Source organism: Ambystoma mexicanum, chromosome 2p, assembly GCF_040938575.1.
Source record: "Ambystoma mexicanum isolate Mex_15411 chromosome 2p, UKY_AmexF1_1, whole genome shotgun sequence".
In the NCBI taxonomy this organism is placed as follows: Eukaryota; Metazoa; Chordata; class Amphibia; order Caudata; family Ambystomatidae; genus Ambystoma; species Ambystoma mexicanum.
The window spans coordinates 957400963-957428194 of NC_090923.1; the positions used below are offsets into that span (position 1 = coordinate 957400963).

The 27232-nt window shown below is 45.7% G+C and overlaps 1 protein-coding gene across 1 annotated transcript in view; it reads left to right on the forward strand.

The window, feature by feature from the left end:
* The window catches only part of LOC138566962 (inositol-trisphosphate 3-kinase A-like), a 497863-nt gene that overhangs the window by 45110 nt on the left and 425521 nt on the right, over positions 1 to 27232 (forward strand). The window lies entirely within an intron of this gene.

Sequence of the window (27232 nt, forward strand, 5' to 3'; positions counted from 1 at the left end):
TTGGAAATCCTGACATAGACTATCCTTAGTTTCATTTAGATAAGGAAATCCCACCTAGGCATAGGTCAAACTAAGCCTTTTTCCACCCTCTCTTTGGTTTAATAAAAGATTATAGTTTAAAACTTGAGTTCAGTTGTCTGTGTCTGTCATGATGCCTTCACAACCCCCAAAAATTGGTTTTGTTAGCGTAGTATAGGGTTGGCTTACGCTTGTTATTTTTTATTATTTGACTGTACCCCAATAAGTCTCCAGAGGCTTCTTAGTGCCTTTTCCTTCTTTGCTAAAGGTACTTCCTTGGCTATCAACATAGGGAAGAGCAAAGTCATTCAGTTCTCTAAGAAAAGGAAGATTACATCATTTAAATTTAGATTGGAAAAGGAGATGCTAACGCAGGAAAACAATTTATTGTATATGAGTTTCCTATCTGTAGTAATCCTCATAAGGCATTTACGGAACACCTGTTGAAACACAAGACCCCAATCCTGTTGAATCAAATGATTAAAATTAATGAAAGATTTGGTAGATATTCCATCAAGCCATCCTTGAGCTTTTACTAGGGGGAAAGCGGATCCAAAATTAATCTATGGAGTGGAGTTACTCTGCCCGGACGCTTTGGGTATGCTTTAGAAGGCTGAGGCCTTAATTTGGCACAGGGTTCTAAGAGTTTCGAATGCTGCGCCCATGGTGGCAATTCGTTATGACTGGGACTTAGATCTTTGCAGGCAAGAGTAAAATGGAGGTTACTAGCTCTGTATCGAAATGTATTGTATCCAGTCTGTAAAACACTGTACGAGGAGTTAGGAACTGATATGATTTGAGAAATTGAATGCGCCCTTGTTGTATTGGGTAATTTATGTTCCATTGCTCTTATGGAGACTGGGAAGCATAAGAAAAACCTTGAGGATTTCCCTCTGCTGGTTAAACTAGCCTTATATCAGGGGGATAGGCGTGCCACAATCGGAACGTTTCCATCTATGATTCACCTTAATTGGGAGCACAAAAAACTTGGGGTTGTGACAACCTACCTGAATATTTTTCTGAACTGATGATATAGGGAGGACTTCTCTCGTCTCAGATGGAATTTATATCTTACAAGTGAAATACTTCTATGTCGCAAACTAATCTCTGAGGATGAAACTGCCTGTCGTTTCTGTAAAAATAAAACATAATTAGAAACTTTAAGGCACATTTTGATGCAATCTGAAGCACTAACTGCACTACGCACTTTATTCTTTAGTAAGACGTTAGAAATGTGGTAATTATTGACAGTGACTCATTCTGGAGCAAGTGCCTGGGCGGCTTCCCTACTTCAATGTGTATTTCCATTACAGGTTTTTAAGATGTTTGAAATTGTGTATTAGATGAATGAGTCTTGCTGATTAATGAGTTTAGAAGTGAATTGTATGTATGTTATGATATGACATTTTATGGGAATTGTATTGGATTCATGTTTTATTGATTATCGCTATAATTATGTTAAATATGAAATATTCTGTTTAATTTATTTGTTGAAATAATGACTTAATGTTTTATGTTTTTTAAACTTTGAAGTTTCTTTAACCGTATACAAATAAAAAGACATATTGCTGTTGACTTACCTGGGTGCATGCATGGAATTGGTCCTATATGGGTCATATCAGGCTTCCTCTGTGCAGGCCAGAGAGGTGCACCGATAGCAGTGCTGCATTTGTGCCTCTGCATAATAATGCCTGCCATTCCAGGTGTGAAAGCTTTTAGGTGGATGAGAGGGAGGCGCTGTGTCAGTTAAGCCGGACAGATCCTGCAGGGAAAGCATTGGTGCAGGTGTTAACGCGTGCCATGCATGATGGACAAGAGATGTGGTCCAATCGTGATCCTGAGAGTATGTCACTCGCAGAGTGAAGTCCAGCTGTGACTTGGACAATGGCAATTGATATTTTTTACTGGGGGCTATAATGTTTTTCACAGCTATGCGGAAGTGACCGAGCGTGGTGCTGGAGCCCAAATCAACCAAGTGTGAGACTGAAGGGGGGGGTTTCCCACAGATAAAAATATTGAAAATAATGAGTTAAAATTGTGCATTTTGCAACACACTATGTGAAAAATTAAAGTTTGCCTTCGTTTTGTAGAGTAACAAATGAAAAACTCCAATAGATGCAATTCACGAACAGCACACGGGTGCATTTTCTGACACATTTTCACAATGTTTTGGCCCACAATATATGCCGGCATAAAAAACATTTTCTTGCTGGCTGTGCCCCATATGGGTCCGTGCTGGCTGCATCAATGCATGCTAATATTCCCTTAAAAGAACAAACTGGTTTTCTTTGCCCATAATGACAGTAAAAATACTATAAGAAAGCAAGTTCATGCTGACTCTGCTAGTATATGCCAGTAGCCTAACGTAAGAGCATCATTTTGATGGCTTGGCTAGTGAAAAATGCCAAGCCACACTAAGAAAACCTGTGCAGACCGGCTGCACCAATTTGTGCATGTAGGAATATACATCTTGCTGGCAGTGCAAAACCATGCCACAGGAAGAAAATCTGTCCGGACTGGTGTCACCAATGTATGCCACCGTGTTTGCTTTACCCTTAATGCCCAGTAAAAATTGCCATGGATGCCAATGCACAAATGGACCTGTGATGAAATAACTACTGCTCTGCCAGAATACAGGGATAAGTAGTGGCTAAACTGCTTACACAGCCCCACACTACAACTAAAGCAGCAGTGATCCCAATCCTAGTGATGAAACAGGCACACACAGACCTAAATGTACACCTGCTTCACCTCTTTTGGTAATGTGGCTGAGGGCAAGCTATACTCTTCAGGAATGTTGTGAAAGCATAAAGTTGCCCCAACAACTGCAATAGTGTAGTGGTACCAAAATAAAAGAATGTCCAACCATGGTTCTGTAAAAATAGGAACTTTAATAAAACTATAAATGTGTTCAACTCCTTAAAACATTAAATACCCACATCTGTAAAGCAAACGCAGAGAATGCAGACTTTGAGAATAAAGGGTACTTTGGGTTGATGGTGTGAAGGGTCAGAAATGCTAGGCGGACAACTTTTTGGGATGATTTCTCAGAATATGCCATTTTATTACATTTTAAATTTCATCAAACTCTGCACTATCCTTAACCTGACAAGGATTTCCCTGCCTATCAAAACTAAAGGAAAACACTCTCAGGATATCTGGCCCTCACACTTTAACATAAGATGCACAAGAAAAATATATGACAGTTCACAACAATTCTTAACAATGGTATTTCCAGTATTCAGTCTCTTTGAACTTTGGAACTAAACCTAACTTGAAACCTGGGGAAGGGGAGTTTACCCAGGTTACAACCAAAAGGAAAAGGCAATCTGGGTTTGCATCAAAGTTCTGATTCAGTTCTTGTCACCTTCACTTTGTCAAAAGAAGGTTCTGTAAACCAATGTTTAACCAAGAGAGAAGCTCTCTCTCCTTCCTTGGGTAATAAGTTCCACTTCATCAGATAGCATCAATGATGTTCTGGGTAACAATGTTTTGCCACAATTTAAAAAGGTCAAAGAAGACATGCAGTTCTTTGTCAAATTCAATGAAATACAACTTCTGTCAAGGTAAAGGAACCACTGTGTTTTGCCAGCATTTCTAAAGTCTCTTTATAACATTAAGAATCACTTTGTAAGGATGACTTCTTGTCACTACTGCTTCTGCCTGGTCAACTTTCCAACCAGGTTAACTTTTGCAAGGATTAACCATGCGGGCCCACTCTCCTCCCCCATGGTGTTCCACCTTCATTTGGGCTTCAGAAGTTTAAAATCTACTAACAACCACATTTTTATCACAGCTTCAATAGTTTGCAACATTGTGACCTTTTAGCAGTGTTCCAGAAAAGACAACATTCACATGAGGGTTCCTCAACACCTTCATTTAGGCAAGGCACTCGTCCTCTGAACATCCACCTTTACGAGGGCAGCCTCTTTGCCACTGATCTTTCTGCAACATCAACATAAACTGTAGCTTCAACAGTTTGTAACTTTCTGACCTTTTTTCAGCTTTTCATAAAAGACAATTTTCACATTAGTGCACCTCAACACCTTCAGGTAGGCTAGGCACTCTTCCTCTGAACATTCACCTGTCAGAAGGGCAGCCTCTTTGCCATATTAGTTTTTCTGCCACATCAACAACCAATATTGCCCTTAAGGATATCCTTCTGCTTTTCTTCCTTAAGGCTTTGGCAATGTGAGCTATATCAATAGTTTGGGAATATTTACAATGGGCAGGCTTCCCCTTTTCACAATCTGGTATTTACCGTTTTTACTCTCTGCCCACCAAAACAGCATACTTGTAGGTCTGGTGTTGGTCTGTTTTGAATGAGGATAGTACTTGCACAACTCTTGGCCTGGGCAATGCCGGTATCTCTTTAGGCCTATGGTAATGCTTGCACCATTCTTTACTTTGGAAAAGCAATTGTTTCACTCTTAGCTTAGCCAATGCTCTTTTCTCTATTGGCTTAGGCAATGCGTGTTTCCCTTCTGCTCACACTTCAATGTTCAGTCACTTAACTTCAGTGATACATCAACCTCAACCACTTCACAATGGACTCTTCAGATAACCTTTTACAGCAGAGTTACTTTAAGCATACGCAATCGGTCTTTCATCTGTTGTCAGAAGTTAAGATTCTAGTCACGTGGTTTCACTCTTAAGCAAATGCTATTGGAAGAGGTTACTCATATGGGAGTGCGACTTTCATAACTTTGACATTGTCTGACAATCAACAGTCAATCAACAATCGGTGTATTACTACTTTCTCAAACGTGAGTGATTCTGCTTGGCTAAAGTTGCCTGCCTTTGTTTGTGCAAGGGTTCAGAACGCTTGGTCACACTCGCTGACTTCTGTATTGCTCCCTTCGTGCCTGGCAGAACTTGGACTGCTTCAGGCTTCGTTTTTGACACACCCTTCCTCTGTGAAGGTGTTCATGACCCCGCCACACAGTCACTGAGCATCTTCCACTCCTGGGACCCTTGGCTGCATGCCAGCACGCTTCTGGCTGCGCTTCTCTGCAATTAGGTTCAAATGGGGAAAAGCAGTCTTCCTTCACGCCTTCCACTGTGCAACTTCTGCACTTAAGATTTTGGGGAAACGGGACCCTCTCAGGACAGGCAGCTGAAATCTGCTTGGATAAAGTCCTTGTGTCCCTTCTTTTCACCCCTGCATGCCTGGATAGCCAACACTGTGCTCTGCTTCTGATGCTGTTACTGCTGTGACACTTCCAGCTACATCTAATCGCCTGCACCTCAGTAGGCCTTTTAAGCCTCTCTGCTTCCCTCAGGTGTGGGTCATTCAGCTTAATAGGCTGACCACTACTGCAGAATTGCTCTTCAGCCCTCTTCCTTGTCTCAGTACTTAAAGGATTCTGGGACTTATAGTTCTAAACAACAAAATTAGGTTTTCCTTAAATGCATTCAAAGAGGAATCATTAGAGTTTACTTGAAGAGAGGAAGGCAGTTTAAGTCATTATTTATAGGTTCCCTTTCACTATACCTGTGGGAGTAAGGTTTTCTTTTAACGTTAGAAGTTTTATCGGTCTTTCTTTCCTTGGGCGTAAAGATGTTACACCAACTTTACCAGTCACAGGCTTAGTAGGCGATTCATATACATCATAACAATATGCCATTACACGTCTTGGCATCTTTTAAAAGGTTCTTCCTTTTCAAGGATAAATGCTGCGTCTCATCCCACGGTTTCTCCTCACCACCCTGGGCCTGGTCTCATCCCAGATGATCCTCCCGCAGTACACCACCAAGATCAGGATCGGGAAGCGTCTACCTTTCCATGGCCACCTGAGAGAAGACTATGTGCAGGGGTGTAGTGAGGGATCCGCAGGATTAATCACAATAGGCGGGGTGCTCATGCAAAAGATTTCAGCAACAATGTTGGTGTTTAAGGATACGTCTTTAAAAAGCAACAGCGGGTTGCTTTAAAAGGCAGTAGGGTCCTTTAAGGCAGTTCAGGGAGACCAGGCCTCTTCCTCTTCAAATACTTTTTGGACCTTGTCTTTGGGGCTCAAGACCACCGAACCGGGCTTCTAGACACTTTTCTGCAGTTGAGCCAGTGTCCAGACGGTCAGCTGTGCTTTTTCCAATGGCGAGTAGGTTCGAGGCATGGGTTCGGGGTGGATCGGTGTTGGCATTTGAAGCAAGTGAACTTGAGGGCTTCCAGCAGTTCGCGTCTGTGGCAAGATGATGCTTCTGCTAGGTTTAGTTGGCATTTGAGATGGGCAAACCCATGGATTCAGCAGGTAGTCTGCCTTTGGATCACTCGAAGAGCAGGTAAGAAATTCGAAGTTTGAAAAGCATCAAAAGCAGCACAAGTCCTATAACTGCATGAAGTGAGTTGAGCCAGCTTAAAGATGTCTTGATACCGTAAACAAGATTTTGAGCTGCTTTTGGACCTTTTAGTTGCTGCAAGGCCAAATCCACCACATCCAGAGTAAAAGCAACTCCTTTGTCTTCCACTCCAGGAAGATTAGCTGGTTGGCACCTCCAGGGGGGTCCTTCACCTCCAGTGAGCAGAAGCCTGGTTCCAGTGCACAGGCAGCAGATAGTCCTACCTCCACAGCGGTGTCACCCCAAATGTGCCCCTGAGGTGGGCACGGAAAAAAGTCAGTCTTCCTTGAAAGCTTTTGTCTTCACCTCTATGGCATTGGACTTTTAAATAGACTGTATCCTCCAAAGAGTTCCAGGTGAATCCTTCTCATCTTGAAGTTCAAAGATGAATAAACTACTTTGAGGAATAAGACACGGACACAGAGGACTCATAGCGGTTGGCATAAACATGTATCAAATAATCATGGGGTTGGAAAATGCCCCCCCCCCCTATCCCTAATCTAAGAGGTATTTCCCTACCTCAACCAAAAACTAAAGGCCTCTCTTGTGTCAAGATGTCCAAAGCAAAAATGTCCTGTGTCTGAAATTCTATCCTAGCCCTCGCATTCTAAGGTGTTAAGGTGAAATTCTTCCTTTTTTCATTAATCTCAATCCGGCTTCTGCCCCGGTAGAGGCACGGAAAGTGTGTTGGTCTTGGTGGTTGATGGTCTTGCACTTTTGCATGATCAAGGTGGAGTCGGAGCCTTGTTGCTCCTGGATTTTTCTGACGCTTTTGGCATAGTTGACCACACAGTCCTATTAGACAGCCTCGCCAGCGCAGTCTTTATGGTACTGTCCTCTCCTGGTTTTCGTCCTTCCATGCTGACATGACTCGGTCTCTTTCCCTGCTTCTTCTTGTTCCTCCCCTTCTTCACTTTCCTGTGGTGTCCCCCAGGCCTCTGGCCTCTCCCCTGTTCTGTGTAATGCCTACATCCAACCACTCATTAAGCTTATATTCTCCCACGGCTTCAGCTGCTATTCGTATGCTGACGACACCCAAGTCTTGGTTCATCTAGATCTGTCTGTAAGGACATGGCAACCAGGTTTCGGGGGAGTCTCAAAGCCGTGGGTAAGTGGATGTCAGACAACTGGCTCAAACTCAACAGGGAGAAAACTAAGGTGTTGGTGGTGGGTTCCCCCTTCCGCAGTGGCTTTCTGGTCGCTGGCCCTCTTGTCTTGAGCCTTGTCCCATTCTGGTCTCTTTAAAGAATCTCAGTGTGAAAGTATCATCGCCCTTGATCTGCCCCTATCTGCCCGAAAGGATACTTTCAGCTAAAGATCTTGCGAAAAACCTTGCCCTACTTCCCTTCCCAATGTCATGCTCCAACAATGGACTTTTGTAATGCTTTATTATTGGTGCAGCCTGCATATCTTCTACAGTGTCTACAAGTTCTGTGAAATTCTGCCTCACAACAGGGGGGGGCGAATAAACACCAAGGCATGCACTCATCTCTCCAGTGCTTTATCTGTACTGGCTTTGGGTAGAGAAACGTGTAAAATTCAAATTGCATTGTTTGGTCCACCATGTTTTTTATGGTCATGGAGCTGAATATCTCTAGGCTAAATTTGTCCTTGGGACCCGGCCTGGGCTTTGCAGTCAACTAATGCCCGGCTGATTTCCTTACCTCGCTTCAGGGCCTCCCACATTGGAGGCCACTGTTTCTCAGTTCTGACAGTGCACTTCTGGAACTCCATCGCTCCCTCATTATGTGCGACTGAGGAACACTTCATGATCCGCCGATCTCTTAAAATGTACCCTTTTTAGACTTCCCCTTTTTGTTTGACTGTGTTTAACAGCACCATGATGCCTTCATTGGCGACAGTGCACTCTATAAATAACAGTTAACATAACATTTTCTGTGTATTGTCTTTGGCTTAAAAAGATCACAAATGATCAAGTTCAACAAAATGTAGAACTCCAACAAAAAGGCTTCCACTTAGAGGTGTTCCCAGTTCCTGGGAATGACTCCTTTCCCCTGGTTTTGTTCCGGCAAAAACAAAAATTCAAAAGAGTAACCAAGTTCTTTGTAGCACAAGAGCATAACCCTCTCCTCTTAGTGTTGTAATGGCTCCCTTCCCCAGGTTCTTTCCATATGCAATATAGTTTGAAATCCTTGGGGCATGAATTTTATGTGACAACTCTTTATGGGTGTGCATTTCAGATCTGCTCTTCATCTGGTGTACTCTCCTGCCAGGACTTTTGTGACAGTTCTTTATCCAACTTGGGTGTGAGTACTAGACTCGCAAATGCCTGGTATACTCTCCTGCCTGGACTTTTGTACATCACAACTTTTTCTCAATTTGGGTATGTCTCCCAGGTTCAGACAATATCGGGCAACAACCTATTTCATGCTTTCCTCATCAAGTGTGTCGGCGGCCCTCTGCTTGGCAATTCATTAGTCTTTTACTTCACAGGGCTTCCTGCCCACTCAGGTAGCTTTTTTAGGATTTCCTGGGATGCATGGTATTCGCTTTGAAGCGACCCGGTGTCCCAGCTCATCGGACTAGGGTCACCGGTTTGAGGTAGTTGGTTCTGCGTTCCTTGCGCTGCCTGGTTGCTGCTGCTGCTTGCCAGTGCTTCAGGGGAGCATCTCGCTTGTGCTTGCCTTTCCGTTTGGTCTCCAGCATCCTCTGACAGCTGCACGCTGTCTCCGACCTCACCCTGGCAGACCTTCGATTCTTTGATGTTCGGGGAAAAGCGTTACACAGAATGCTGCAAGCTTCTGTAATCCTTTGCTTGCTTCCTGCAGTCCACCCAGTCTTTTCTAAAGACCAGCCTTCTCAGATTCTTCTCCGTCTCTAATGGGAGCTATCTGCTCCCGTCAGGTACTTCTCTCTTCTCTGCATCAGCTGTCGGGTATTTAAAGGTCCTGCATGGCACTACTCCTTCCAAAAACTAGTGCACGTTGTATTTGGGCTCTACGGATCTTCATCGCTTTGTCCCTCTTCCTTGTCCCAGTAATGTAGATTGGGTCATGGACATGTAGGGAACAGTCAGTCGTGTTTGCTGTCTCCTTTTACACATATGTCATAAAGGCATGAGGAATGGAGGGGACTACCCTAAAAGGGAAAGGGGGATAACCTGGCTCATCTGACAATATCTCACTTCCTCCCCCCCCCCTCCTACCTCCGCTCAGGGTCTCCTCTCCCCATGTGAACGTTCTTCGCATAGCCACCCCCAGGGTCAGGATCAGGTAGCAGGTGCCATCCTCTGGCCACATGAGGAGAGGCTACCCCCAGGAAAGGAGTGATGACATCCTCAGAGTCGACACACTACTGGCTGGGTTTCCCTCTTATACAGGCAGTATGCTAAAGCAGATTAGTCGATAACAAGCCTGTTGTAAGGGGTCCAAACCAGGCTCTAGTAACAAGTGCCCTTTGCCTGCTGATGTCCTATCTAGATGGTTTTGACTTCAGAAAGTGGGGAGCCCTAGAATAATCCAAGATAATGGAACACTTCTCTTGGCCTAAACTTCTCCTCCGGCTATTGTACCTCCACCCGCTTCCCATGTCTGCCTACTTCAAAATGACTCCAATTATGAGCACCCTGATGTGGGGAAAGTGCCTTTGTTCTGGTAGGACCGTCTTTGAAGCACTGGTTCTCAGGGGACCTACCTAGGACCTTTCCTGGTCGGTGCCCCCCCGTGGTTGTTGTGGAGCCCTGTAATGACTGGATCACTGTTCACCAAGCTGACAACAATATGACATCAAAATACTGTCACTTTAAAAAATGTGTGATCGGGATAGTCCCCATGTCATAACCATACATTGCATATATGTACAGTTTAACATGCCACCAAGTGGACTAGGGTCCTCATTATGTATAGTTTGAACCAGAAGTGCAGACAACTAAAAAGCAATTTCTGACTGTTGGAACTTTGTGTTCCAACAGCTGTCAGAAATGCACATGCTATTTGACCCAGCCTTACTGCCACTGCATGGCTGTTGCTGGAGATGTCAGGAGTTGGTCATAGCAAAGGCACATGAGTGCACTATGATTTTGGCCCAGTGCATTATAAAAGGGGGTCCAATCAGCAGACCTCTTTCAGAAAACAAAATTGCCTGCATAATTTTATTTCTAAAAATCAAAGAGCTCAAGTTATTTAAACATCGCTGATGGCATTCTGAACACAGGAACCCATCCCCAATGAGACCCTCACAATCGGAGGCCCACTCCCCGGCACACACGCACATCTGGAAGTGGGTAGAGTGTGCTGGTTCCTGCACATGCACGGTGGTGCCAGAGCGCCTCCATCAGGCTGCCTAGGAAGACCTGAATGTTTGGGGAGGTGTAGGAGCACCCTATACTCACATCTAGGCCTACTGTTCCCCAGCTGGCATCCCCTATGGGCTGCGCAAAGCTGGGGAAGCAAATGCTCTCTGCCTTGTATGACCCATTGGAGTTATGCGTTGGAGAATTGAAACTGTCAAAGGGAAAGCATGTTTCCCTTTGACGGGTAAAGCCGGCCCAGAGTTCACCATCAGCTGGTTGCTGCAGCTCATTGCTTCCACTGGGCTGGCTTTGGATCATCCATTATGAATGGTGGGTCAGTACCCTATTGCCCATTCTGGGTGAGCCACCTCAGGACTCTGCATTCACATGGAATTTGTGCTTTTGATTAATTGTGTTTTTGAGATTACTGCAGCAGGTGCTTACTAGGTATTACTCAAATCGACCTTTTGCACAATTGACCTAATTATAATGGTCCTAATTGACCTTCTGCACAATTGACCTTTATTATTTTAGTTCTTTTATATATGTATTGGGTTGATTTTGGATTATAAATAATGTAAGAGGATTTGGTGGGGGGTTGCAGGGGTTTTTGGATTGGGTGAGGGGTTGCGGGGGGTTTCCCCCCGCATATATGTTCTAATTGACCTTCTAAATTGGGTCAATTCTCCCGAGGTCACTTGTGAAAAAGTCAATTAGTATATAGCCGCTTACTACTGTGCAGTGATCGGTCTAGAACACTTCTGCAGAGCATTGCACCCTGTCCTTTCGTGACGAGCCTCTGCCCTATTAACCCAGTTTCCTGATGTTTGATACATTTGTTGGATGTGCCTTCCGGAAAGACACTTTTTGCCCTCCAACAGCATGTTCGGAGTCCTCCAAACAGAAGGGTTAAGAGGTGTGGGACCACACCTAATCAGTGTTTTGACACTTGGGGCATGCTAAAGGCGCTTCCCCTTGCCCCTCGCCTTCCCCTTGCTCTTGCCCCTCGCCTTCCCCTTGCTCTTGCCCCTCGCCTTCCCCTTGCTCTTGCCCCTCGCCTTCCCCTTGCTCTTGCCCCTCGCCTTCCCCTTGCTCTTGCCCCTCGCCTTCCCCTTGCTCTTGCCCCTCGCCTTCCCCTTGCTCTTGCCCCTCGCCTTCCCCTTGCTCTTGCCCCTCGCCTTCCCCTTGCTCTTGCCCCTCGCCTTCCCCTTGCTCTTGCCCCTCGCCTTCCCCTTGCTCTTGCCCCTCGCCTTCCTCTTGCTCTTGCCCCTCGCCTTCCTCTTGCCCGCTCCTTCCTCTTTCTTTTGCTCTCTGCTTCCTCTTGCCCGCTCCTTCCTCTTGCTCTCTGCTTCCTCTTGCCCGCTCCTTCCTCTTGCTCTCTGCTTCCTCTTGCCCGCTCCTTCCTCTTTCTCCTTCGTCTTTCTTTTGCTCTCTGCTTCCTCTTGCCCGCTCCTTCCTCTTTCTCTTGCTCTCTGCTTCCTCTTGCCCGCTCCTTCCTCTTTCTCCTTCGTCTTTCTTTTGCTCTCTGCTTCCTCTTGCCCGCTCCTTCCTCTTTCTCTTGCTCTCTGCTTCCTCTTGCCCGCTCCTTCCTCTTTCTTTTGCTCTCTGCTTCCTCTTGCCCGCTCCTTCCTCTTTCTTTTGCTCTCTGCTTCCTCTTGCCCGCTCCTTCCTCTTCGTCTTGCTCTCTGCTTCGTCTTGCTCCCCCACTGCTCCTATCCCCTTCCTCCATCTCCTTGCTCAGTCCACATTGAACGGCCCCGTTTCTCGCTCCTCAACATCGCACAGTTCATGTCAAGTCACACAACGTGCAAATCACAACAGGTTTCATGATCTTCCAGAAATGCTGCCAAACCTGTTCTGGCATTGCCGCCTGCATTGCTGTTTGGCAGAGCTCAGCCCTTCCCAATGGCTCTGAAAAACCATTTGCCAAATTGCCCCACCCTCGGTGGAATTTCAAGGAACCCCTCCTGCCGAGCCAGATTCTGCAAGGGGTCACGAAAGGGAACTCTATAGAATGAAGGGAATTGGGGGAAATGCAGGTCAAGGCGGCGCTGGTGTGGGAGCCATCACAAGCTGCGAGTAATCACCGCTGCCGGCGGCCTGGTGACACCCCCTGAGCCCCTCACCCCTCCTCTCACCGCCGACATTGACTGTAGGTAAGAGCGCGTTATCCAGTGCGTGTAGGACTGAATTTAAACCTTAATTTAAAATGATAAAGACAAAATTACAAGTTCCAGAATACAAATGGGGACAAACGGGACTGGATAGCGTTGTCACGCATGGCAATGGGACCTGGGAGCCCTCCGAGTGTTGACGGTGTCCATGAGCTATTTTCTCAGGTAGTCATCGGTAGCCATTTATAGGACCTCGTCCTCCTTTTACCCAAGTTTACAGCAGAAAAAAAACACCTCATCTGGGACTTTTTGAAACATATAAAGTCCAGTGCCCTTTCAAATATAAAATTCCTTCTCTGCAAGCAGTTTTGTTGTCCACTGTCTCGGCGTTACCCTTGACCTTCAAAGCACCATGTTTTAAGTTTCTCTGGCTTGAAGGGTCCACAAATGGTGTGTCTGGCCCCCTATGGGCGTATGTAGCATAACCATTTTTGCTGAGGCCTAAAAGGGCCAGGTGGTATGACTTTTCTATGTGGTCCCATGGCATGTCTTGCGTAGCCTGCCAAGACTGTCTTAAAGTTGTCAATCTAATCCGCCACAGTAAAAGATTCAAATATTGTACAACAGGTACATATACTAATAATATAGTAATATACCCCCCCCCGTCCCCTCACTGGCGGTTGTAGGTCAAATGATCGAATCTAAATGGTCGACAGGACAAATGGTTGACACCAAAAGGTCGACAGGTCAAATGATCGAATTTTTTGTTGTTTGTTTTTTCAAATTTTTTTAGTTTTTTTTTTGGGGGGGTCCCCCTAACCCCCTTTTTTTTGCTAAAAACTACTTTTTTTTCCCTAAACGAAAACCTAAAAAAAATATTTAACTAAAAAAAAATTCAGTCATTTGACCTGTCGACCAAATTGTGTCGACCTTTTGACTGTCGACCCTTTGTCGACCATTTGACTAGACACCCTCACTGGCCGATAGGCTGGGGGAGCAATTAGTCCCTCAACATGAGCCTCTCACTAGAATGTACTGAGCAATGCAAAGAAAGGACCACAGCAGACTGCAGGGTACCATCAGCGATACGCCAACAAAACTAGAAACCAGCCAGGCTACGCAGGTACGTATCGCACTACATGTCAATAGAAGATGGCTATAGGCATGGCCACCGACAAGACTAGCCTGCAATCATAGGCCATTTCAAGACGCATCACGCAACACCTCTGCCATTAGCAGAGGCGCTGCTAAGGGGGGGCTCTGGGGGCTATAGCCCTGGGTCTTTTGGTTGTAGCCTAGGATAGAAGCTCAGGTGCTACAACCAAAAGGCTATAGCTAGCCCCGAATCCCACCAGTTCCGACATTAGCATAGCCCTGATCTTTTCCATACCTAGCAACAACCCTGGCAATTAGAATACAGCAAAGTCCTGCAACAAATATTCAGTTTAGATTACTTGGACTCGCATGCTCTCCTGGCAACCTCACAGAACCCATCTGCAAGCCAACTTGACATGGGTCGGTGCCAGGGACTTGGCCATCCCTGTCTAACTTTGCATTGGTTAAAATGCACACACGCATTCTAAACTCCTCTGACAAATCTCCCATACCACAGATTTCGGATCGGTGCAGCATTTTGAGGCCATACCAATGGGAATAGGCGCTATACAAATGACATATTACATTACATCAGCAGACCTGCAGAGGAATTCCTAAAACCACTAAGTGATTTAAAAAAATCACACACGTAGTATATGCTGCTAGCAGATCAGTTGTTTTGAAAGGTGGATGTGTTTGAGTATGTGCCCGTACTTTCATATATTGCACGGTACAACGTCCTTTCATCGTGGGATGTTTTTTCGCTCAGTTTTTTACTGCACATTTTTTGCCAAAAAAACTCAATCAAATTTTTGGGAGGGGTTAGAAAAATATAGAAATTGGGTGTCGGTGTTTGGGACTATATAAAAAATTAAAGGGGATTGGAGGGAGAACCCCCCCCAAAATATTTTTTTTGTAAAGAAATCCTTGGTAAAAAACCCTGCGGAAAAAAACATCCCGCGATGAAATGACATGGAACCATATGGCAAAATGATGTTTGCTTTCGCATAGTTTATAAATGGAATTACAAAACGAGAAATGAATAATAAGTAGGTGGAGAAATGAATAATAAATAGGTGGGAGTATGTCGGGATGGTAACTGAAAATCGGCAAACCACAAGTGTCCCGAATGAAGGTGCACATGTAGGGTGGGTCAGGAGAAACAAAAGCTGAGAAGTACACACTGTGAAGTTTCTTTCAGGGCTTCCTTGGATAAAAGTCTTAGGATTTGGGGCTCTCGCACCCTGCTTCTCACCAGGACGCTGCCGGGCCCGAGTGTCATTCAGCCTAAGGAGACCTGCACACCAATTCTCGCTGGTACACTGCCCGGCTTGAGTGTCCTTGGGGTTTAACCCGCACACCATGTCTTAAGGGGCGTTGTCCAACCCAAATGTCTCTTAGGTTCTTGGGTGTATGCATTTATTTGAATTTGTGTTCAGTGCTGGCCCTACCTATAGCTTCTCTGAACCTTGGAAAGCGCTCCAAGGTTGAAAATGCGGTAGATGAAAAAACAAGTTGCAAAATGTTTCAGGATCTGATAGAAAGATTAAGATGGACCAGTGGTAGCAAGGAGAGATGGAGGGGCCGGGCTATATGTGGGGAAATGGGTATATTTTGAAGCTCTTTGTGAAGTGGTGATTGAGGGTGTGGTGCAGGTGTGAGGAGACGTGTTCCATGCCCGAGCTGCCTAGTGGTTAAATGCTTGTTTTTGTGTGTATGTTGGTTTGCAGTGTGGAATGTGGAGGAGATGCTGGCTTGCTTGTCTGATGTTTGTTTGGGTGATGGGTTTGAGTTTGTCATGAAGGTAAGATTGTGTTTTTTGTGGTGGATAGCTCTGAAAACAATGAAGTCTTTTGAAGGTAATTCTGTGGGTTACCGGGAGCCAGTGGAGGTGGGCGAGAGCCGGGGTGATGTGTGAATGTTTTGGTAGGTGGAGGATGAGCCGGGCTGCTGCGTTTTGGATGGCTTGTAAAGGTGACGAATGTTGCTGGGGGGTCCAGTGAGGGAAGCAGTTTGGAGAGAACTGGAGATTGGACTGCGGTGCGGGAGTCCTCAGGAGGAAGGATGTGTCTTACGTAGAAGGTGTAGTTGCAGATTCCATGTTTGGGGACCACAGCAATGTGGTGTGTGAAGGAAAGGTGGGGGTCAATGATGAAGAGATTTGGCAAGTGTGGAGAGGGATATGTGTGGGATGTCAGTGGCGAGTTCTTTGATCCATCGACTGAGTTTGGGTGTGTGTCTGAGGCACAGTGAGGAGGTATTCTGTTTTGGAAGGGTTGAGATTGAGGAAATGGGTGTCCATCCAGGTGGTCGTTGTGGTGGTGGAGAGAGCTTTTGAGATTGTGGAGTTCTGAGGGGACGAGATTTGGAAGTACGTTTGGGTCAGCATACTGGTTGAAATGGACATTGTTTGCTAAGGGTCTATTTAAGGGATTCAACATATATGTTGAATAGGACTGTAGACAGGGAGGAGCCTTGTGCGACCCCATACTTGACTGGGGTGGGGTTGGATCGAAAAGGGGGAATGGAGACAGTGTCCTCTCAGTAAGGAAAGCGGTGAACCAGCATAGGACGGTGCCCAGCAGTTTCATTCTGTGAGATAGAATGGTGTGGTCGATGGTGTCAAGGGCTTCAGTGATGTCAAGGAGTAGGAGTAGTGCTGTGTGTCTTTTGTCTGTGATGTTGTGGAGGTCATTGAGGATGTGAAGCATAGCTGTCTCGGTGCCATGTCCGGATCGGAAGCCAGATTGGAAGGGATTGAGTGGGTTGTGTGTGGTGGTGATGTGGTGTTGCAGTTGATAGTGATAAAGCATTCCATGATTCTGGCATGGTATGGCAAGATAGGGATGGGGGTGATCATTTTCTGGGAGTATGGGGTTGATATATATATATATATTTTGTTCAGGGAGGGTGGGCCTTATTCAGTTTAAGCACAGAGGTAATTGTACCATGTGAGAGACAGGAGTTGATGATGTTGGGCCAATGGGGAGCTAGGGTGGTGATACAATTGAATGTGGCTTGAGGCGAACCTACATCATCCAGGAAGTGTACAGGGTTTTTATTGATAGTAAGAGTGATGAGGGTGTATGTGTGGAGGGTGTCGCATCTGTTGGAATGTTTTGGAGCAGGGGTGGGAGTGCAAGAGCTGAGTGGAGGGCTTGCCTGGTGGTGTGCTTGAGTGCTTTGCATACTGCAGTGGATGCTGGTTTGGTGAGGGATTTGATGATATTCTGTTTCTCCCAACGAGATCAATTAGTCAAAACCGGTTAGGTGGAAAGGGGAGGAGAATCCCTAATTCTCTGCCTACCAGCTTCCTTTACACTTCTAGGCAGCGTCCCCCTTCTTCGTAAAGAACAAATTGAAAATGAACAATTTCAATTAAATCAAAATTAAATTAATTCTGAGCCATGCTGTTCACAGCTCCTTATTTCCCCTGACGCTTTTGGGTTGCACCTTTCTTCTTCCCACTCTGTTTTTCCTTTTTGCCCTTCTTTGCTCTTCTGGACCCCTGCTTATTTTCTGCGTTGGGCACCTAATTTGTTGACCTCTGTAACAAATCATTGAATTCAGCCACTTCTCCCCATGGGTGGGATCCTCTCCTTGTGAGGCTGGGGAGGTGAGCCTGCTACGCTATATTCCCTGTAGGGGTTGCAGCAAGCAGGACCCCACAATTAAGAGACTCAGTCCCACCCCTTCTCCTCCCTTTGGGACAAGGACTCCTGTTCCGCAGAGGAACTCCCAAAATCCCTCACTCTTGGACCAATGATAACGTCACGGGTTCAGAAAGGCCCAGCGGACCAAGCCACTCTTTGTTATTGTGCCATAGGGTCTAAGATCCAACCTCAAGAAATACCTGATAAGTTTACTGTGAAGAAGAGTGAGCAAGTAACGCTGATCACTCATTGTGTGGAAACCAACATTACTGTGACGAGGAGGAATGAGCGAGTGATGAGTACTGAACTGTAAGAGAAATGGGACTGTAATCCTCTGCGTGGGAGGGCCCAGTAATGCATCCTAAAAAGGGAAGAAGGACCATTATCAATGAGAAGTGAAACCTGGGAGTTTCAAACCAGCGTTGTTGTGGAAGCCGGTCAAATCCGGGAGATCCACTGAATTGAGGCAGCAACCACCTAGCATGCTAGGGAAGAACCAAGAGAGCTGAAGGTATAGGGAGAGCAGGGAAAGGAAATCCCAAAGAAACAAGCCAGTCGTGAGTGGTGGCGTGACCCAAGAGAGGTGGACTGTGCGGTCTGATAACTATGCCGAGACCACTGCAAAGCTGGTGCCGCAGGCAAGAGGCAGAGAGAGTCGTAGAGAAAACAGAAGCCGTCCCGACCGAACTAAGGGAAGTTCTTATCCTGCAAACAGGCCTGGTGACGCCAACCCGTTGATTAGAATCTAACTGGGATTGTAGGAGTCCCGGGAGGGAACAAGAGTAGGAGTACCAGAATCATACTTGTACAGTAGCCTTGATGTAAGAAAGCAAGCCCAGAACATTATTGGCACAATCATCGCTGGACTCATCCTAGTCATCCCAGTGATACGAGAAAGAATTGAGAGAGTGAGAATCATTACAGGAATTATCCTTCATGTCCCAGTTATACTAAAAATAAGACGGATAGCTGGAACCACATAAAGACAGGTTTGTTTCCCCAGGGATACTAGAGAAAGCAAGGCTTTCAGAGACACTTGAGAAAAGCACAATAAAAGAAACTCAAAGGCCAATAATTCAGATGAAGAGGACATTACAAAGAGAAGAGAAAAGGGTAACCAGGAAGCTAGTCCCCTAAAGGAAGTGAATGAGTTTAATACGGCACATAGCCAAAAACTATTGAAGAATGATCTATTATGGCTGGGGAAGCCTTTCCTGGAGAAGGGAGCCATTCTCCTGGACTTTGTAGGGTCAGTGCAGGTTAGTTTTGGACGGAGGATAGACAGTTTGCTTTGGACTTCATGACAGACGTTGAGCATGCTAGTTAGTTTTGTTGGGTAGGGAAATCCACAGATTAGTGACCATGCGGCCTTTCAATACAACATATGTAAGGATGCCCAAAACTGGTCTGGCTCCCCCTTCTGACCTACCATACCTTCCTTTACTTCCTTTAACTCTGTCCCCTCTTTATTTCTTGCTTTTCGCTTACCTTGCAGGTGCTAGTACTTTCAAAACTTACGAGTAGGTTGGGACTTGTCTCATTACAGGTTTCTCACCTTTGCCCCTATAGAAAGCCTCCAATCGTAATAAGTCCTGAAGACTAATCGCCTTACTGGGTTCCTCAGTTCCGAAACTCTCCATTCCCTTTCTGCCTGCCTTCCATTTTTTGACTTCTTCAACCCCGTGCTCTTACCAGCTCTTCCAAGTAACCTTCCCAGCTGCTTTTGATCTGATCTTCTCGGCTGCGGCACACCCACGTACCTCTGGTAACCTTTCTCAATCTCTTTGAGGAGGAGAGTTGGTTCCTAGTCACCGGCATTGAAAAAAGTGTGCGACTACATGTACCAGAATCCTTAGACTTTAATGAGAATTAACCAAGCACACCTGAAAAGGAAAAGGAAAACAGCCTCCCTGATGATTGATAGTCAAGAAAACGTGTGGCGGAGAAGACTACCTGTTGCATTAGCAGGTAAATCTGACTGGGAACTCATCTCCATTTTCCTCAATTTCTTTGATTCTAATCTTCTCCTCAGCCACCTGAATGACAACTCCACCAACCTCCTATAGCTTCTCTCCAACCTGCTTTGTGCTCATTAACTTTTTCATCTCAACATCATAATGTTCTTCCACCTTCCTTCCCTCTGGTATTGCCTCTCACTCCACTCCTGGTTTTACTTCCTCCCTTTTAGTAGTCTCACTCCACATATTCCTTTCTCCCTCGTTCCTTTTGCTCCTACCTTTTTGAGAGGAGCCATTACTTGAAGAGATGCTGTTCCCCGTCTCGCTCTATGAAAATACCCTTGTATGGGGAAGTGTCCGCTGGGGTTTTATAGGCTTTCTCAGTAGACTGGAGGGAATCGGGTGGGCCATGTGCCAGGCCCCTGATATGCCGAGGGATCTACAGTGGGGGGTTCCATGCCGCAAAGTCGCCCTCCTTGTCGGCTCCCGCTGCCCAGTCTGGGACCTCACCACAGTGGGTACTATTTCGTTTGGAGAAATATGTCTCATTTGAAACCCTCAGCCTAAGGTAGAGCAGACGGCCCATAAAGATGCATTTACCATCATTGTCTTAGACCATCAATACAAATTATTAAAACATGACGCAAGTTGTACAGATCTGTGGTGTGAATGTTGAAAGGTGGATGTGTTTACATAACAGGTGTATTTGTCTGATTGTACTCATTTGATCAACCTCGGAAGGATGAATGGAGTGGATCTACTGGGATTTGAACCGCTGAACACAGGACCCCCATCCCCCATGAAACCTTCATAATTGGAGGCCCACCCCCGGCACACATACATTCTTATCTCTCCCACTCTGATCCAACCTCTCATGCGCTCACGCACAGCATTCATTCTCTCTCGCTCTCTCATGCTCACTTACAGGTCAAACACAGATCCTGTTAAAGGACACATTAGGCCACTGAGCCACAGTGCAGCTGGTTTCTAGGCAGCATCATGCCGCTGTGCCATGAAGATGCCACTGTATCAGGGTGCGAACTTGCTGGGAGCAATTCAGCTCCTGCTTCAAGCCTAGGAGAGCCTTGATAGCAACAGCTACCAGGAGCCACTTTAAACTCCCCAGACCAACTGGTTTCGTGAATGCATAGCTATATGACACTGTGTATTTGGGAAAGATTGGGGCGCATGCAGAGCGCATTTAAAGCATCATTGATCATACATAAAGGACAAGTTTACATTTGCATCTGATGGGACACTATGGTTTGTGGTTCGCTATCTACTGCCCCAGAGGGTAGCTCCTTCCTTCTGGGTGATGCCGATGGCAGGAGCGGGTTGTAGCTACAATGAAAGGGCTGTGACATACTGTTAGCATTCATTTTTAGTGTGAGTGTGGTTACTAATGGGTACGCCTGTTCAACTTGGTATGAATGTAGTGTGGAAACAAATTGAAAAATATGCATTGAAAACGAAGATTTTCCTTTTTTCAGTGTCGAATATTGCCAAATGTTAGCAATGAATTTTGAGCAAAAATAAAACCATTGATTTTGTACAACACGTGGTTATAATTCAAGGTAATCGGTCCTGTCCATCACTTAAGGTCCTGATCTATTGTTTGTTAAAGAATGCTTGGCATTCAAACAAGTGCGTGTTGTGTTACATGAGGTAGCAATGGGGACAAGGGCTCCCCAACAGTAGCTCCCCCACAGAAGTGGTCAAGGGTGACAAGATGATAGGAATGTTGATGTTCTGGGACAGACGCAATAGGGCCCGCATGATTGATAGATAGACTGCATGAGCATAGCAGTTCTGTACTTGCCATGCCCCCCTCTTTAGGAGGTGGGGACTCGTTTTCCCACTTCAAATTGTTCATTGGCCTTTGAAAGATGAATTCTGCTCCGTGCATGTCAGTAAAGGCACCAAGCCTCTTAAATACTGAACCATTGTCTTGCTTTTGAATGCAGTGTTGCTATTGGCTGGCAAATGGGCAGGTTGCGCGAGCATGGAGGGTGTAATCTGATGCCACACTATGCACTGGAATTTCTGCGCTGGGTCCTGCATTCATTGTACTTGAAGTTGTAAATACTTCAGTAACCGTTTAACAAACGTCCTGTTATGGTTCTCTCCAAGAACGCAAGGCAGCTTAAAGTTTGGACATTCATTGAAGTCAAATGTATTTGTTCTTTTTCGGTCAGTGTGTTGAAACTCTCCCTCCAGCTCTGGGACACCTCCCCATCTCCCCATTCACGCTAACCTCCTTTTCTGAAGTCTCTGTCGGGCTTCGGAATTCTAATACATTTCCCACAATTCAACAGCTCTCTTGGCAGCTTCTCCCTCTTGTTACTGTTCCTGGGTGGTCACTCCTTTTCCCAGATTGGAGTATTCATCTTGGTTGCTTTCTCAGATCCCGGGACATTTCTGGATCTGAACTTGGTTTCCCAGATTGCAGCTGTTCAAATGATCTCTTTCTGGTCCCTCCCTCTCTCTCACTCTGGACTATCACATTCATTCTGCGGCCCTGGTTGCTGCCTCTCTAACACGTTCCTTCTCGTAGTGTAGTTTCTCTAGCAGAGTGTTCCAATGTGACACTTGGGCGATTATACTCTGTTTCCCAAAATACATGGTCTTTATTCTTCCTCTTCCCGTGTTGGTCTTTCTTTACCTCTCCCCGCCCCCTCTCTGAGTTCAGTATTTTGGCATTCCTCCTCTTATTTATGTAACTCTTTGCGATTGTACTCTTGTCACCCAGACCTCGTGTTTCAGATCCAGTTCTCTTTCGTTCTGCTCTCTGGTGGCAACTGGAGCTCTTCATATGATCTCCTGCTTGCCGCTTGGCAGTGTCCATGTTGTTCGGCCCTTGTTTCTCTGCAAGCTCTCCCTCTGGTTGAGCTGTCTCGATTTGCTTGTGCCATTTCAGCCCATTGTCTTATGTACCACCGACTGAACGACTCGCCTCAATTCTCTTCCGTTGCTCGCTCCTCTCTGTTCACAGTCCCTTTCTCTAGCGCCCTCATCTCCGTCACGCATGTCTTGCTCACAAGGCCCAGCGTCCGTTTTGCTTCCGCACATTCACAGACACTGAGGTTGTGTCTCTTGGTTGGGGGATCTTCTTTACCCATGGTTCTTTCGAGTTGTCTAAGATTTCTTTCATAAGTCTCTTGGTGTCGGGATTGTTCTCTGCTTCTGTCTCTCTTTGGAATCTGGCACCTGTTTTGATCCCACGCAACCTCGTTTCCCAGTTTCATCTCTGCGTCGTGTTTTGGCCAGTGGTTTCGCCCCGTGGTTCTCCCTCTTCGTTTTGCTACTCCACTTGCTGGCCTCTCTGACCACCATTCAGGTGCTGTGTGTTGGCTCTGAGGAACTACTCGTCAAACACCACCCACCACCTCTGGTTTGCATAGTTCTTCTGTAGTGCCGTGGAACAATGCATTTCCTTCCAGATATCCTTTCCGGAATATGGAGAATCCATCCAGGGACACACAGGACCAGGGAGAGGTCAAGGAAGTGACTGAGGACCAGGGAGAGGTCAAGGAAGTGACTGAGAATAAAGACAGCCCTTTCAAGTGACTTAGTTGAATGAACTACTTTGAAATAACACTTAGTGCAGTTTTCACTTTAGCTCATCGGAGCATAGATAATTGAATTAAAAAAGAGAAAATGGGTGATACCACCTGCTATGCTCTTTTCAGTTTAATGTATCTAGGATCACTGAATTTGGTTAGAACTTCTCCCTGCCACCCAACCACACTCCGCTTAGCAAACCGACTTTCGTATGCTCCAGTCACCGATTGGCAGCCTGGAGGAGCATGCTTGCAGGTGGTCCAACGGCAGGGTGTGTGGCAGTACCTTTCAAGCTCCGGTGGGGCTGGCAGTCAATTAAATAAGAGTAGTAGTTTGAGTAATATGATTTATTTTGAAGTTTCTTCACAAACAAGCCTGTGTGATTGTCTGTGGAAATGACGTGCTCCTTTAGCACCCAGTGTCAGAATGATTCAATGTAAAGGTTTTAGAAGGCAAATTGCATTGCACCAAGTTCAATTTCAAAGAACAGAGACCATCGTTTTTATGAGAACAGGGTGAGCTGAACGCATGCAAAAATATTAATTGGTGCACAAATAAAGCTTAATGGCCGTTTGTTTAACAGCGTAAGTGGGCATTTGGAAGTCTCACTGGTTGAGGAAATAAAGATGTTCTTTCTCTGGTTGTGGGACTCCTGAACAGAGTGCCTCCAGAAACCAGGAATAGATGAGTGTCGTCCTCTCATGATAAACTCTGAATATTTTGGCAACGGGAATGGTCCAGTAGCATGGCTTATTTTATGCACCGCATATTGAATTTGAACTAGGCAGTTGGCAACATGATTTTGCAGAAGAATGGCTCCCATGAGCCAGTCTGGTAGACGGAAATCAATCTTATTAGTTAGGTTTCCAGACTGACATTGATCAAGTTGTCCAGTTTGCTAGTCAGATCCTGATCCTGTTTTCCAGTTGAGTAACGTGATATAATCTTATTGGCTAGTTTGTTTGGTGGATCCCGATACCCTGCAGAGGGGGGGTTTTGGTAGATAGATTTCAAATCTGCTTCCAGTTTGGTACACAAGTTGGCCCGTTTGCTAGGCAGACAGTTGGCCCAGTTGGTTGAAGAGCTTTGCTCCCACTGTCCAGTTTGGAAAACCTATTTTAATTCCAACGACCACGTTGATGGAGGGGTGCTGGGGCCATTGCCCACTTTGGTATACATATTCTCATCACACGGGTCAGTTAGAATAATATATTGTCCAATTTGGTAAAGGGATCCGAAACGTGTTGATACATTTGGTAAGGGAATTCTGATCCTATTGATCAGTTTGGCAAACATTATTATGTAACTGGCAAGTTCGATTATTGAATTCTGTTTCTCTCAGCAGTATTAGGAAATCAAGCGCTTAATGCATTGGCCAGTTTGATTAATGGGACGTACTGCCATTCGCAAGGTTCGTAGACAAATGGTTATCCTACAGGATAATTTGGTGGACCGATTAGGCTTCCTATGGCCACTTTTATATAGGTCGATTCTGATTCAATCAGCTAGCTGGATGGACAGAACATGGTCCCATGACCAGTTTGATGAGCTCAATACTTTGAGCAGTTTGGCTTGCAGATCTTGAGCCCCCTTGTTTCCGAATAGCACATTCATTATCTTCCTGTGTTCATGTTTGGTAGTTAGATCCTCATACTATTTGCATACCTCAATCTCATTGGCCATTTTTGTGGTTCTACTGGGATTCATAAATCCCTTTTAAAATGTGTGAAATTTGTTAGTGCACTTTTGGTCGATACGATTTCAACAAGTTTATTTTAATGGGGGTTTTAGCCCAGAACCCCAGTCCCCCACACCTCCACCGCCCTACCCCCACACACATTTACATATACACATAAATGTATTCAAGCTTGATAGATTCAAATTTCGTTGTTGAGATTCATAGACGAATACTGATGCCATCTGATAATGCGTTACGATTCTCATTGGCCAATTTGATAAATGGATTCTCAAATCTCAGTAGATCAGTCAGAAAAAATATCTGGCCTACCTCCAGATGGACATCATTAATAACAGCAGTAGGCACAACCCTCTGTGCCCCTCCACCCCCACCCAAAGGTTCTACTGCTCTCATAGTGTGATATATTGTACACAGTAGTTGAGTTTGCTTAATGAAGGTGTTTTAGACAACAATGAACCAATTAATTGGTTGAACTTATCCTTGAACTATAGCTTTCTTTTCCTCTCTGCTGTGGAAATACTGGTGCTCCTGCTGAGTCTCTCCCCGTAGGAGCCCTCAGGCGGGCATTAAATGAATAGACAAATGCAGAAACTTATGTTTAGAGGTTTTTATTAGGACATTGAGGGCGGGGGGGGGGGTAGGTAGGAATAAAGAGCAACCGGAATGTTCAGGATTACTCTCCAGGCTTCACCCAACTAAAGGGGCCATGAGTGCACGCGCTGTCAGTTTTGCAGGACCATTATATTGTTAGTTATTGTGTTTTTTTTCCTTCTTTTTAGCTTGGCACCCACCTGGCCTATTTTTCTTCTTCGGGTTGGGGCAGGGGTGGGGTCTTCCTTTAAAAGGTGGTGTTACCTCTGGAAGGCGACTTTACAGTCTTAAGCTGACATTGCATGCATCATGTGAACACATTGCAAAGGGTGTGCGGGTTCTGCCGCAAGGGGGAAGGGTGCGGTGGGAGGCCAGATGCAAGTTAGAGGACGCATGTGGCGCCTTTGGTTGTTTCGAGCTATTTTCATGGCACAGCGAAACCATTTTCTATGGAACACTAACGGGCACTTCACAGCTTCCAGTGAGTGAATTGGGGAGGCTGCTGCTCTAGGCCAAAACCATTTGTTCTGAGGGGTCACTGAGGATCACAGAGCGGATCAGGCGATTGCATTGGCAGTAAAAAAACATTGTTGGGGAACAATATTGTTATACCACTATCCAGCACTTTTCCTGCGTGTTCTATGGCTGGACATTTCGTATTTTATCTTGGTCCTTGCAGAGTTGTAGACTCTTGGTAAAAATTGAGAATTCCCTTCCGGAAGCACAGCACAAATAGCAAGAAGTAATAGTCTAAACGACCAATCGGCAGTGCAACTCTGAACACTTGGAACCAAGGGTACAAATGTCAAGTTGCATGCATAAAAAGTCCCTTGTGGCCTCCGCTCTTCACGTGCAGAGAGCACACTATTTCTTGCTTGCCAGGGGCCATTCCTCACTTGCCTATGGCTAGTGGCTGAGGCCTGCTTTGAACCACCTTTGTGAAAGACTGCCACTCAATTGGCCAGAATTCTACCTAGAACTATATTCACCACCTGTGACTTAAATACCCCCCTGCTTTAGCACCTGCGTTAATTTGAAACTGCTAACTTTCTTTCAGTGCACTATCTTCATTGGGTGCCATTACGAGTTTGGCGTTACATCTGCTGAACTACCGCCAATCTAATGTGCAGTTACCGCCATTCTGCCCTGTGCCATTACCACAGAATTACAAGTGGTGGTGTGGTGATGTAAATGTTATTTTTAATTCATGGGACTCAATTAGACCCGTGGGAGCCAGAGAATTCGTGGGTAGGGTTGAGCCTGGGGTTCTGGTCTGACTCTAAGGGCCCAACACAAGCCGAGCCCGGGAAATGGCTGCGCAAAATGAGGGGATTGGGGGAGGGCACTGTCAGAGTAAAAAAAAAGAGGCTGTGGGGAAGAAAAGATATTGGGGCAATAAAAGAGGTTTGGGGACAACAAAGTACTGGGATGAGAAAAGGGGCTAAAGGGGGCAAGGGGATAAACAGTACTGGGGGTGACACAATTGGCTAAAGGGGCAAAAACGGGGATTAAAGGGGACAAGAACAGGAACACAATGAGACTGGGGCCTACAAACAGGGGGAAACCGGGTCTTGGGTGAGCTGAAGGGATTCAGGGGCAAAGGTGGCTAAATGGGACTGGGAGAGGCAATAAAAAGGGCAATACGGGCCTGCGGGCAGCTAAAAGGTTTAAGGGGCACCAAAAGGGGCTAAATGTGATTGTGGGTACAAAGGGTTTGGCGAGCAAAAGGGTTAAGGGACAATAAATGGGGCTAAATGGGACTGGGAGTGGTAATAAAAAGGTACACAGTGGGCGTGGGGGCAGCTAAAAGGGTTAAGGGACACCAAAGGTGCTAAATGGGACTGGGGGGGGTCAAGGAAAGGGGCAAAGTAGGTCTGGTGCTGCTAAAGGGGTTTGGGCAACAAAAGGGGACAAAGGGTACTGGGAGGAGAAACAAAGTGGCTAACTTAACT